The sequence below is a fragment of the Chiloscyllium plagiosum genome, unplaced genomic scaffold (genome assembly GCF_037043375.1).
Source record: "Chiloscyllium plagiosum isolate Xiang-an unplaced genomic scaffold, Cpla_swu_hap1 HiC_scaffold_55, whole genome shotgun sequence".
NCBI lineage: Eukaryota > Metazoa > Chordata > Chondrichthyes > Orectolobiformes > Hemiscylliidae > Chiloscyllium > Chiloscyllium plagiosum.
In genome coordinates this window covers 926802-939090 of record NW_028270194.1, presented here as the reverse complement: position 1 = coordinate 939090, position 12289 = coordinate 926802, and the positions used below count along the sequence as shown (strand labels likewise).

The window sequence follows — 12289 nt, the reverse complement described above, 5'->3', positions numbered from 1 at the left end:
TTTCTCTCCGCGGGCAAGAATATTTGCTTTGGACGGCTTCACGCCTGATTTGAGCTGACCACACCAGAGCAAACGCGCTGCTGCAAGGTTTAACATCTGGGCGACACGTGCTCAACTTTTTGTTCTGCGCAGCATTTTGTAAACTCACCATCGTGCCATCTGTGCAGCAGCAAAGACTGGAGCCACATGCAGGGTTCACGCGAGTTCACACTGCTTGCGTCCCAAACGTGTCCCCAGGAAAAGCATTGTGGAGAATGTGGGCATCGATCCCACTACCTCTCGCATGCTAAGCGAGCGCTCTACCATTTGAGCTAATTCCCCTAGGCTAGGTGCTCACCACAGCCCCATGGTGCTTCGGAACGATGAGCTGAGAGCAGCAGGCGATTTCCTCTCGAGATTGTACGCTGTATTCAGCCGAACAACGCGATGCGACTATCGGCACATCCGAGCAGCAGCAGCACGAGCGCGAAGTCTTCTGGAAAACACGGTGCCGCCGAAAGAATCGCCAGCGAGACGCTCTGAGATTCCAGAATCCAAAGGAACCCATCGGCACGAGCAGTCACAACAAGTGTGAGGTAGCACTCGAGAGCGCTGTCTGACTGATTGGAGACTTGCGACACTTTCAAGTGAGTGCTGACTGACTGCGTGGATGTTGTGTTCCTCCAGAGGGCTCCCTGCTGCTCGTGGTTTGCAACTGCAGACGTCACAGCACACCAACAGGCAGAATTCTCTGAAGAAGAAGAAGGTGTATTTTGGAGAAAGAGAACACTGGGGGCTGTTACCAGACAAAAAAAGAGGGCTTCTCCTTCATCCTCGTGAGCTGCAGCCATGCGGTCAGGTTCCGCAAAGTGCTGCTTTCAGATACACGCCAAGCAGGCCGAGATGCAAATAGCAACCGCCACTCCTCTGAAGCAGCACCCGCGAGCCCTGTCTGACCGGTAGGGCCTTTCCTTAGTGCTGACTTGCTCGGATGCGTTGCTGTTCAACTTGTGCAACTGTGGAAGTGGCACACCCCGTGCAGGCCAAATTTCAAGAAGAAGAAACGAAGAGAAGTCCACAGCCAGTTTTCCGACAGGAATGGAAGACTCCTTCGTCCGGACATTGACATAGTAAGTTGTCATCGAGCAGTTTAGAGCGCTGCTTCGCGGGAAAACTTTGCTTGGAAGGAGTCATAGAGTCATAGAGATGTACATCACGGAAAGAGACCCTTCGGTCGGACCGTTCCGACCAGATATCCCATCCCAATCTAGTCGTACCTGCCGGCACCCGGGCCATATCCCTCCAAACCCTTCCTATTTATATAGCCATCCAGATGCCTTTTAAATGTTGCAATTGTACTAGCCTCCGCCACTTCCTCTGGCAGCTCATTCCATACACGTACCACCCTCTGTGTGAAAAAGGTGCCCCTTAGTTCTCTTTCATATCTTTTCCCTCTCACCCTAAACCTCTGCCCTCTAGTGCTGGTCTCCCGCACCCCAGGGAAAAGACTTTGTCTATTTATCCTATCTATACGCCTCATGATTTTATATCAATGATATAAATATCTCAGCAAGGGGCCCAGCAATCACTTCCCTAGCTTCCCACAGACCTGCTCAGGTCCTGGGCATTTATCCACTTGTATGCGTTTCAAGGCATCCAGCATTCCTCCTCTGCAATGTGGACAATTTACAAGATGTCACCATCCATTTCCCTATATTCTATACTTCTCCCTACATTCTATCCTTTTCCACAGTAAACACTGATGCAAACTACTCGTTTAGTATCGCCCAGCCCCCCCCACCCCCCACCTCTCCTGCGGCTCGACACAAAGGCCGCTGTGCTGATCATTGAGGGGCCCTATTCTCTCCCTAGTCACCCTTTTGTCCTTATAATGTATTTGTAAAAACCCTTTGGATTTTCCTTAACTCTATCTGCCAAAGCTATCTCAGGTCCCCTTTTTGCCCTCCTGATTTCCCGACTGTCTTTATACTCTGGTAAGGATTCACTCGATCTATCCTGTCTATACCTGACATGTGCTTCCTTCTTTTTCTTAACCAAACCCTCATTTTCTTAGGCTCTTTGGTAAACGGAAGCACCTCCCTTCTTGCTGAGCAAAGGATCTTAGTGCGCTGTGGCGTGGCTCTCCAGTAGCGGAGCCATCGAGACAAAGAGGCCGAATGTTGGCTGCCAAGAGCAAGACATACCGGGCTTTGCCGACCTCCTGACGCCACGGCTCTGCGGCACCGCGAGTGGGCCGTGTCTCTGCACGGGCCGGAGCCCAGCATGTAACGGGCGACGTGCGTGATTGTGGATTGAAAGCCGATATCCTGGCCTCACTTGAGCTGCAGCTTTCTGACAAGGCTTGTTCTGTGGCTCGCAGCACCTTGAAAACCGGCCTATTTGGGCACCCGGTATGCCACTCGGCTGTCGGCTGGCCTTCTTAGCGCAGTAGGCAGCGCGTCAGTCTCATAATCTGAAGGTCCTGAGTTCAATCCTCAGAGAAGGCAAGACTGTGGCCTTTGCCACCGTGCGTGTTTTCTTTCTCTCCGCGGGCAAGAATATTTGCTTTGGACGGCTTCACGCCTGATTTGAGCTGACCACACCAGAGCAAACGCGCTGCTGCAAGGTTTAACATCTGGGCGACAACGTGCTCAACTTTTTGTTCGGCGCAGCATTTTGTAAACTCACCATCGTGCCATCTGTGCAGCAGCAAAGACTGGAGCCACATGCAGGGTTCACGCGAGGTCACACTGCTTGCGTCCCAAACGTGTCCCCAGGAAAAGCATTGTGGAGAATGTGGGCATCGATCCCACTACCTCTCGCATGCTAAGCGAGCGCTCTACCATTTGAGCTAATTCCCCTATGCTAGGTGCTCACCTCAGCCCCATGGTGCTTCGGAACGATGAGCTGAGAGCAGCAGGCGATTTCCTCTCGAGATTGTACGCTGTATTCAGCCGAACAACGCGATGCGACTATCGGCACATCCGAGCAGCAGCAGCACGAGCGCGAAGTCTTCTGCAAAACACGGTGCCGCCGAAAGAATCGCCAGCGAGACGCTCTGAGATTCCAGAATCCAAAGGAACCCATCGGCACGAGCAGTCACAACAAGTGTGAGGTAGCACTCGAGAGCGCTGTCTGACTGATTGGAGACTTGCCACACTTTCAAGTGAGTGCTGACTGACTGCGTGGATGTTGTGTTCCTCCAGAGGGCTCCCTGCTGCTCGTGGTTTGCAACTGCAGACGTCACAGCACACCAACAGGCAGAATTCTCTGAAGAAGAAGAAGGTGTATTTTGGAGAAAGAGAACACTGGGGGCTGTTACCAGACAAAAAAAGAGGGCTTCTCCTTCATCCTCGTGAGCTGCAGCCATGCGGTCAGGTTCCGCAAAGTGCTGCTTTCAGATACACGCCAAGCAGGCCGAGATGCAAATAGCAACCGCCACTCGTCTGAAGCAGCACCCGCGAGCCCTGTCTGACCGGTAGGGCCTTTCCTTAGTGCTGACTTGCTCGGATGCGTTGCTGTTCAACTTGTGCAACTGTGGAAGTGGCACACCCCGTGCAGGCCAAATTTCAAGAAGAAGAAACGAAGAGAAGTCCACAGCCAGTTTTCCGACAGGAATGGAAGACTCCTTCGTCCGGACATTGACATAGTAAGTTGTCATCGAGCAGTTTAGAGCGCTGCTTCGCGGGAAAACTTTGCTTGGAAGGAGTCATAGAGTCATAGAGATGTACATCACGGAAAGAGACCCTTCGGTCGGACCGTTCCGACCAGATATCCCATCCCAATCTAGTCGTACCTGCCGGCACCCGGGCCATATCCCTCCAAACCCTTCCTATTTATATAGCCATCCAGATGCCTTTTAAATGTTGCAATTGTACTAGCCTCCGCCACTTCCTCTGGCAGCTCATTCCATACACGTACCACCCTCTGTGTGAAAAAGGTGCCCCTTAGTTCTCTTTCATATCTTTTCCCTCTCACCCTAAACCTCTGCCCTCTAGTGCTGGTCTCCCGCACCCCAGGGAAAAGACTTTGTCTATTTATCCTATCTATACGCCTCATGATTTTATATCAATGATATAAATATCTCAGCAAGGGGCCCAGCAATCACTTCCCTAGCTTCCCACAGACCTGCTCAGGTCCTGGGCATTTATCCACTTGTATGCGTTTCAAGGCATCCAGCATTCCTCCTCTGCAACGTGGACAATTTACAAGATGTCACCATCCATTTCCCTATATTCTATACTTCTCCCTACATTCTATCCTTTTCCACAGTAAACACTGATGCAAACTACTCGTTTAGTATCGCCCAGCCCCCCCCACCCCCCACCTCTCCTGCGGCTCGACACAAAGGCCGCTGTGCTGATCATTGAGGGGCCCTATTCTCTCCCTAGTCACCCTTTTGTCCTTATAATGTATTTGTAAAAACCCTTTGGATTTTCCTTAACTCTATCTGCCAAAGCTATCTCAGGTCCCCTTTTTGCCCTCCTGATTTCCCGACTGTCTTTATACTCTGGTAAGGATTCACTCGATCTATCCTGTCTATACCTGACATGTGCTTCCTTCTTTTTCTTAACCAAACCCTCATTTTCTTAGGCTCTTTGGTAAACGGAAGCACCTCCCTTCTTGCTGAGCAAAGGATCTTAGTGCGCTGTGGCGTGGCTCTCCAGTAGCGGAGCCATCGAGACAAAGAGGCCGAATGTTGGCTGCCAAGAGCAAGACATACCGGGCTTTGCCGACCTCCTGACGCCACGGCTCTGCGGCACCGCGAGTGGGCCGTGTCTCTGCACGGGCCGGAGCCCAGCATGTAACGGGCGACGTGCGTGATTGTGGATTGAAAGCCAATATCCTGGCCTCACTTGAGCTGCAGCTTTCTGACAAGGCTTGTTCTGTGGCTCGCAGCACCTTGAAAACCGGCCTATTTGGGCACCCGGTATGCCACTCGGCTGTCGGCTGGCCTTCTTAGCGCAGTAGGCAGCGCGTCAGTTTCATAATCTGAAGGTCCTGAGTTCAATCCTCAGAGAAGGCAAGACTGTGGCCTTTGCCACCGTGCGTGTTTTCTTTCTCTCCGCGGGCAAGAATATTTGCTTTGGACGGCTTCACGCCTGATTTGAGCTGACCACACCAGAGCAAACGCGCTGCTGCAAGGTTTAACATCTGGGCGACAACGTGCTCAACTTTTTGTTCGGCGCAGCATTTTGTAAACTCACCATCGTGCCATCTGTGCAGCAGCAAAGACTGGAGCCACATGCAGGGTTCACGCGAGGTCACACTGCTTGCGTCCCAAACGTGTCCCCAGGAAAAGCATTGTGGAGAATGTGGGCATCGATCCCACTACCTCTCGCCTGCTAAGCGAGCGCTCTACCATTTGAACTAATTCCCCTATGCTAGGTGCTCATCTCAGCCCCATGGTGCTTCGGAACGATGAGCTGAGAGCAGCAGGCGATTTCCTCTCGGGATTGTACGCTGTATTCAGCCGAACAACGCGATGCGACTATCGGCACATCCGAGCAGCAGCAGCACGAGCGCGAAGTCTTCTGCAAAACACGGTGCCGCCGAAAGAATCGCCAGCGAGACGCTCTGAGATTCCAGAATCCAAAGGAACCCATCGGCACGAGCAGTCACAACAAGTGTGAGGTAGCACTCGAGAGCGCTGTCTGACTGATTGGAGACTTGCGACACTTTCAAGTGAGTGCTGACTGACTGCGTGGATGTTGTGTTCCTCCAGAGGGCTCCCTGCTGCTCGTGGTTTGCAACTGCAGACGTCACAGCACACCAACAGGCAGAATTCTCTGAAGAAGAAGAAGGTGTATTTTGGAGAAAGAGAACACTGGGGGCTGTTACCAGACAAAAAAAGAGGGCTTCTCCTTCATCCTCGTGAGCTGCAGCCATGCGGTCAGGTTCCGCAAAGTGCTGCTTTCAGATACACGCCAAGCAGGCCGAGATGCAAATAGCAACCGCCACTCGTCTGAAGCAGCACCCGCGAGCCCTGTCTGACCGGTAGGGCCTTTCCTTAGTGCTGACTTGCTCGGATGCGTTGCTGTTCAACTTGTGCAACTGTGGAAGTGGCACACCCCGTGCAGGCCAAATTTCAAGAAGAAGAAACGAAGAGAAGTCCACAGCCAGTTTTCCGACAGGAATGGAAGGCTCCTTCGTCCGGACATTGACATAGTAAGTTGTCATCGAGCAGTTTAGAGCGCTGCTTCGCGGGAAAACTTTGCTTGGAAGGAGTCATAGAGTCATAGAGATGTACATCACGGAAAGAGACCCTTCGGTCGGACCGTTCCGACCAGATATCCCATCCCAATCTAGTCGTACCTGCCGGCACCCGGGCCATATCCCTCCAAACCCTTCCTATTTATATAGCCATCCAGATGCCTTTTAAATGTTGCAATTGTACTAGCCTCCGCCACTTCCTCTGGCAGCTCATTCCATACACGTACCACCCTCTGTGTGAAAAAGGTGCCCCTTAGTTCTCTTTCATATCTTTTCCCTCTCACCCTAAACCTCTGCCCTCTAGTGCTGGTCTCCCGCACCCCAGGGAAAAGACTTTGTCTATTTATCCTATCTATACGCCTCATGATTTTATATCAATGATATAAATATCTCAGCAAGGGGCCCAGCAATCACTTCCCTAGCTTCCCACAGACCTGCTCAGGTCCTGGGCATTTATCCACTTGTATGCGTTTCAAGGCATCCAGCATTCCTCCTCTGCAACGTGGACAATTTACAAGATGTCACCATCCATTTCCCTATATTCTATACTTCTCCCTACATTCTATCCTTTTCCACAGTAAACACTGATGCAAACTACTCGTTTAGTATCGCCCAGCCCCCCCCACCCCCCACCTCTCCTGCGGCTCGACACAAAGGCCGCTGTGCTGATCATTGAGGGGCCCTATTCTCTCCCTAGTCACCCTTTTGTCCTTATAATGTATTTGTAAAAACCCTTTGGATTTTCCTTAACTCTATCTGCCAAAGCTATCTCAGGTCCCCTTTTTGCCCTCCTGATTTCCCGACTGTCTTTATACTCTGGTAAGGATTCACTCGATCTATCCTGTCTATACCTGACATGTGCTTCCTTCTTTTTCTTAACCAAACCCTCATTTTCTTAGGCTCTTTGGTAAACGGAAGCACCTCCCTTCTTGCTGAGCAAAGGATCTTAGTGCGCTGTGGCGTGGCTCTCCAGTAGCGGAGCCATCGAGACAAAGAGGCCGAATGTTGGCTGCCAAGAGCAAGACATACCGGGCTTTGCCGACCTCCTGACGCCACGGCTCTGCGGCACCGCGAGTGGGCCGTGTCTCTGCACGGGCCGGAGCCCAGCATGTAACGGGCGACGTGCGTGATTGTGGATTGAAAGCCGATATCCTGGCCTCACTTGAGCTGCAGCTTTCTGACAAGGCTTGTTCTGTGGCTCGCAGCACCTTGAAAACCGGCCTATTTGGGCACCCGGTATGCCACTCGGCTGTCGGCTGGCCTTCTTAGCGCAGTAGGCAGCGCGTCAGTCTCATAATCTGAAGGTCCTGAGTTCAATCCTCAGAGAAGGCAAGACTGTGGCCTTTGCCACCGTGCGTGTTTTCTTTCTCTCCGCGGGCAAGAATATTTGCTTTGGACGGCTTCACGCCTGATTTGAGCTGACCACACCAGAGCAAACGCGCTGCTGCAAGGTTTAACATCTGGGCGACAACGTGCTCAACTTTTTGTTCTGCGCAGCATTTTGTAAACTCACCATCGTGCCATCTGTGCAGCAGCAAAGACTGGAGCCACATGCAGGGTTCACGCGAGGTCACACTGCTTGCGTCCCAAACGTGTCCCCAGGAAAAGCATTGTGGAGAATGTGGGCATCGATCCCACTACCTCTCGCCTGCTAAGCGAGCGCTCTACCATTTGAACTAATTCCCCTATGCTAGGTGCTCATCTCAGCCCCATGGTGCTTCGGAACGATGAGCTGAGAGCAGCAGGCGATTTCCTCTCGGGATTGTACGCTGTATTCAGCCGAACAACGCGATGCGACTATCGGCACATCCGAGCAGCAGCAGCACGAGCGCGAAGTCTTCTGCAAAACACGGTGCCGCCGAAAGAATCGCCAGCGAGACGCTCTGAGATTCCAGAATCCAAAGGAACCCATCGGCACGAGCAGTCACAACAAGTGTGAGGTAGCACTCGAGAGCGCTGTCTGACTGATTGGAGACTTGCGACACTTTCAAGTGAGTGCTGACTGACTGCGTGGATGTTGTGTTCCTCCAGAGGGCTCCCTGCTGCTCGTGGTTTGCAACTGCAGACGTCACAGCACACCAACAGGCAGAATTCTCTGAAGAAGAAGAAGGTGTATTTTGGAGAAAGAGAACACTGGGGGCTGTTACCAGACAAAAAAAGAGGGCTTCTCCTTCATCCTCGTGAGCTGCAGCCATGCGGTCAGGTTCCGCAAAGTGCTGCTTTCAGATACACGCCAAGCAGGCCGAGATGCAAATAGCAACCGCCACTCGTCTGAAGCAGCACCCGCGAGCCCTGTCTGACCGGTAGGGCCTTTCCTTAGTGCTGACTTGCTCGGATGCGTTGCTGTTCAACTTGTGCAACTGTGGAAGTGGCACACCCCGTGCAGGCCAAATTTCAAGAAGAAGAAACGAAGAGAAGTCCACAGCCAGTTTTCCGACAGGAATGGAAGGCTCCTTCGTCCGGACATTGACATAGTAAGTTGTCATCGAGCAGTTTAGAGCGCTGCTTCGCGGGAAAACTTTGCTTGGAAGGAGTCATAGAGTCATAGAGATGTACATCACGGAAAGAGACCCTTCGGTCGGACCGTTCCGACCAGATATCCCATCCCAATCTAGTCGTACCTGCCGGCACCCGGGCCATATCCCTCCAAACCCTTCCTATTTATATAGCCATCCAGATGCCTTTTAAATGTTGCAATTGTACTAGCCTCCGCCACTTCCTCTGGCAGCTCATTCCATACACGTACCACCCTCTGTGTGAAAAAGGTGCCCCTTAGTTCTCTTTCATATCTTTTCCCTCTCACCCTAAACCTCTGCCCTCTAGTGCTGGTCTCCCGCACCCCAGGGAAAAGACTTTGTCTATTTATCCTATCTATACGCCTCATGATTTTATATCAATGATATAAATATCTCAGCAAGGGGCCCAGCAATCACTTCCCTAGCTTCCCACAGACCTGCTCAGGTCCTGGGCATTTATCCACTTGTATGCGTTTCAAGGCATCCAGCATTCCTCCTCTGCAATGTGGACAATTTACAAGATGTCACCATCCATTTCCCTATATTCTATACTTCTCCCTACATTCTATCCTTTTCCACAGTAAACACTGATGCAAACTACTCGTTTAGTATCGCCCAGCCCCCCCCACCCCCCACCTCTCCTGCGGCTCGACACAAAGGCCGCTGTGCTGATCATTGAGGGGCCCTATTCTCTCCCTAGTCACCCTTTTGTCCTTATAATGTATTTGTAAAAACCCTTTGGATTTTCCTTAACTCTATCTGCCAAAGCTATCTCAGGTCCCCTTTTTGCCCTCCTGATTTCCCGACTGTCTTTATACTCTGGTAAGGATTCACTCGATCTATCCTGTCTATACCTGACATGTGCTTCCTTCTTTTTCTTAACCAAACCCTCATTTTCTTAGGCTCTTTGGTAAACGGAAGCACCTCCCTTCTTGCTGAGCAAAGGATCTTAGTGCGCTGTGGCGTGGCTCTCCAGTAGCGGAGCCATCGAGACAAAGAGGCCGAATGTTGGCTGCCAAGAGCAAGACATACCGGGCTTTGCCGACCTCCTGACGCCACGGCTCTGCGGCACCGCGAGTGGGCCGTGTCTCTGCACGGGCCGGAGCCCAGCATGTAACGGGCGACGTGCGTGATTGTGGATTGAAAGCCGATATCCTGGCCTCACTTGAGCTGCAGCTTTCTGACAAGGCTTGTTCTGTGGCTCGCAGCACCTTGAAAACCGGCCTATTTGGGCACCCGGTATGCCACTCGGCTGTCGGCTGGCCTTCTTAGCGCAGTAGGCAGCGCGTCAGTCTCATAATCTGAAGGTCCTGAGTTCAATCCTCAGAGAAGGCAAGACTGTGGCCTTTGCCACCGTGCGTGTTTTCTTTCTCTCCGCGGGCAAGAATATTTGCTTTGGACGGCTTCACGCCTGATTTGAGCTGACCACACCAGAGCAAACGCGCTGCTGCAAGGTTTAACATCTGGGCGACACGTGCTCAACTTTTTGTTCTGCGCAGCATTTTGTAAACTCACCATCGTGCCATCTGTGCAGCAGCAAAGACTGGAGCCACATGCAGGGTTCACGCGAGGTCACACTGCTTGCGTCCCAAACGTGTCCCCAGGAAAAGCATTGTGGAGAATGTGGGCATCGATCCCACTACCTCTCGCATGCTAAGCGAGCGCTCTACCATTTGAGCTAATTCCCCTATGCTAGGTGCTCACCTCAGCCCCATGGTGCTTCGGAACGATGAGCTGAGAGCAGCAGGCGATTTCCTCTCGAGATTGTACGCTGTATTCAGCCGAACAACGCGATGCGACTATCGGCACATCCGAGCAGCAGCAGCACGAGCGCGAAGTCTTCTGGAAAACACGGTGCCGCCGAAAGAATCGCCAGCGAGACGCTCTGAGATTCCAGAATCCAAAGGAACCGATCGGCACGAGCAGTCACAACAAGTGTGAGGTAGCACTCGAGAGCGCTGTCTGACTGATTGGAGACTTGCGACACTTTCAAGTGAGTGCTGACTGACTGCGTGGATGTTGTGTTCCTCCAGAGGGCTCCCTGCTGCTCGTGGTTTGCAACTGCAGACGTCACAGCACACCAACAGGCAGAATTCTCTGAAGAAGAAGAAGGTGTATTTTGGAGAAAGAGAACACTGGGGGCTGTTACCAGACAAAAAAAGAGGGCTTCTCCTTCATCCTCGTGAGCTGCAGCCATGCGGTCAGGTTCCGCAAAGTGCTGCTTTCAGATACACGCCAAGCAGGCCGAGATGCAAATAGCAACCGCCACTCGTCTGAAGCAGCACCCGCGAGCCCTGTCTGACCGGTAGGGCCTTTCCTTAGTGCTGACCTGCTCGGATGCGTTGCTGTTCAACTTGTGCAACTGTGGAAGTGGCACACCCCGTGCAGGCCAAATTTCAAGAAGAAGAAACGAAGAGAAGTCCACAGCCAGTTTTCCGACAGGAATGGAAGGCTCCTTCGTCCGGACATTGATATAGTAAGTTGTCATCGAGCAGTTTAGAGCGCTGCTTCGCGGGAAAACTTTGCTTGGAAGGAGTCATAGAGTCATAGAGATGTACATCACGGAAAGAGACCCTTCGGTCGGACCGTTCCGACCAGATATCCCATCCCAATCTAGTCGTACCTGCCGGCACCCGGGCCATATCCCTCCAAACCCTTCCTATTTATATAGCCATCCAGATGCCTTTTAAATGTTGCAATTGTACTAGCCTCCGCCACTTCCTCTGGCAGCTCATTCCATACACGTACCACCCTCTGTGTGAAAAAGGTGCCCCTTAGTTCTCTTTCATATCTTTTCCCTCTCACCCTAAACCTCTGCCCTCTAGTGCTGGTCTCCCGCACCCCAGGGAAAAGACTTTGTCTATTTATCCTATCTATACGCCTCATGATTTTATATCAATGATATAAATATCTCAGCAAGGGGCCCAGCAATCACTTCCCTAGCTTCCCACAGACCTGCTCAGGTCCTGGGCATTTATCCACTTGTATGCGTTTCAAGGCATCCAGCATTCCTCCTCTGCAATGTGGACAATTTACAAGATGTCACCATCCATTTCCCTATATTCTATACTTCTCCCTACATTCTATCCTTTTCCACAGTAAACACTGATGCAAACTACTCGTTTAGTATCGCCCAGCCCCCCCCACCCCCCACCTCTCCTGCGGCTCGACACAAAGGCCGCTGTGCTGATCATTGAGGGGCCCTATTCTCTCCCTAGTCACCCTTTTGTCCTTATAATGTATTTGTAAAAACCCTTTGGATTTTCCTTAACTCTATCTGCCAAAGCTATCTCAGGTCCCCTTTTTGCCCTCCTGATTTCCCGACTGTCTTTATACTCTGGTAAGGATTCACTCGATCTATCCTGTCTATACCTGACAAGTGCTTCCTTCTTTTTCTTAACCAAACCCTCATTTTCTTAGGCTCTTTGGTAAACGGAAGCACCTCCCTTCTTGCTGAGCAAAGGATCTTAGTGCGCTGTGGCGTGGCTCTCCAGTAGCGGAGCCATCGAGACAAAGAGGCCGAATGTTGGCTGCCAAGAGCAAGACATACCGGGCTTTGCCGACCTCCTGACGCCACGGCT

At 51.8% G+C, this 12289-nt stretch overlaps 7 non-coding genes across 7 annotated transcripts; 4 read left to right on the top strand and 3 right to left on the bottom strand.

The window, feature by feature from the left end:
• Nucleotides 1-248: 248 nt before the first annotated feature.
• On the bottom strand, nt 249-321 carry trnaa-agc (transfer RNA alanine (anticodon AGC)). The gene has a single exon. It is a non-coding gene; the product is annotated as a tRNA-Ala (tRNA).
• A 2092-nt stretch (nt 322-2413) lies between these two features.
• Nucleotides 2414-2486, top strand: trnam-cau (transfer RNA methionine (anticodon CAU)). Its single transcript has one exon. It is a non-coding gene; the product is annotated as a tRNA-Met (tRNA).
• A 281-nt stretch (nt 2487-2767) lies between these two features.
• trnaa-agc (transfer RNA alanine (anticodon AGC)) lies at nt 2768-2840 on the bottom strand. The gene has a single exon. It is a non-coding gene; the product is annotated as a tRNA-Ala (tRNA).
• Nucleotides 2841-4932: 2092 nt separating this feature from the next.
• On the top strand, nt 4933-5005 carry trnam-cau (transfer RNA methionine (anticodon CAU)). The gene has a single exon. It is a non-coding gene; the product is annotated as a tRNA-Met (tRNA).
• A 2446-nt stretch (nt 5006-7451) lies between these two features.
• Nucleotides 7452-7524, top strand: trnam-cau (transfer RNA methionine (anticodon CAU)). The gene has a single exon. It is a non-coding gene; the product is annotated as a tRNA-Met (tRNA).
• A 2446-nt stretch (nt 7525-9970) lies between these two features.
• On the top strand, nt 9971-10043 carry trnam-cau (transfer RNA methionine (anticodon CAU)). The gene has a single exon. It is a non-coding gene; the product is annotated as a tRNA-Met (tRNA).
• A 280-nt stretch (nt 10044-10323) lies between these two features.
• Nucleotides 10324-10396, bottom strand: trnaa-agc (transfer RNA alanine (anticodon AGC)). Its single transcript has one exon. It is a non-coding gene; the product is annotated as a tRNA-Ala (tRNA).
• Nucleotides 10397-12289: the final 1893 nt, after the last annotated feature.